This window comes from Micropterus dolomieu, linkage group LG01, assembly GCF_021292245.1.
Source record: "Micropterus dolomieu isolate WLL.071019.BEF.003 ecotype Adirondacks linkage group LG01, ASM2129224v1, whole genome shotgun sequence".
NCBI lineage: Eukaryota > Metazoa > Chordata > Actinopteri > Centrarchiformes > Centrarchidae > Micropterus > Micropterus dolomieu.
Window position 1 is genome coordinate 13,896,734 of NC_060150.1, and position 1,116 is coordinate 13,897,849.

At 39.1% G+C, this 1,116-nt stretch overlaps 1 long non-coding RNA gene across 1 annotated transcript in view; it reads left to right on the forward strand.

Annotated features, from left to right (window-relative positions):
• The first annotated feature begins 970 nt into the window (after positions 1-970).
• LOC123981453 overlaps positions 971-1,116 on the forward strand; it is a 769-nt gene continuing 623 nt past the window's right edge. The window contains exon 1 of the long non-coding RNA XR_006827771.1: positions 971-1,041. This is a non-coding gene — a long non-coding RNA (uncharacterized LOC123981453). The remainder of the gene's footprint in view (positions 1,042-1,116) is intronic.

A 1,116-nucleotide genomic window follows, 5' to 3' on the forward strand; every position in this document is an offset into this window, starting at 1 on the left:
CAAAGTAGCGTCCTGTGTAGTAGAAATAGGGTTCTTCGCACATCTTCCAGCAAAATGCAGCTAAATCAGGTGCTTCTCAGCTTGAGGATTTCCAAATTTCCAGACGACAAAAGGTACTAAAACACACTGATTAATTCACAGCGTTTAATGGTGGAAACAGACTTACGTTTGGACAATATTGCGTCATCATGAAATTCAAAGTCACCTCTTGGAAAGGGTGACTTTTTTTTTTGTCTCAATCGTGTTTTCATATGCCTTTAGCCTGTGCATATATGTGTCAGTGTGTGCGACCTGCCCTTCTGCTGATAGCTTTATTCCCTAATCACATACCTGCTTCAATCTATCAACTACATTCCGGCAGTAAAAAAAAAAAATATATATATATATATATGTATGTATCAGACCACCACATACAACGCTGCATTAGCAGTCTACACAATGTGCAGCATTATCATTAAATGTGTGTATGGTACCTCAAACCTTAGTACTCATTCAATAGTAATAGTTTCTTCATTCTTGTCGAGTTAGATGTGAAGATTGATACCACTTTAATGTATCTACTCTAAATATGAAGCTACTTCCAGCAGGCATTTAGCTTAGCTTAGCATAAGGACTGGAAACAGGGGGAAACAGCTGACCTGGCTTTGTCCAGGTAAAAAAATTCCACTTACCAGAACCTTTAATGCTCACTAATTACATGTTTTTGTCTTAAGTCTGGTTACAATGTAACCTTGCAGTGACAACAAAACTCCAGGAAGTCACTACATCTGGCCAAGACAGTCCTGCACCCCCTGAAGAACCACACCTTGTCATTCTTAGTATTTAGTACCTATTTAATAAACAAGATATGACATGTTAATAACTTGGCTTTAGAGCGGTGGTGTAGTCTACCCACTAGGAACGTTCAAATTCAGATTAAGATTACGCTTGACTGTGAACTATTATCTAACCATTGTCTCTCCTCTTACACAGCAGTCTCTTGATGAGCACACGGACAGAGACAGTGATGGCACGGACGCAAGTGTGGACTCTGACTTTGAGGTGAGTTTGCGATCTTCTAACATAAGACTTGAGGTGTGCTTATGAAGCCAAATCCTGAATTATCTATATACATTT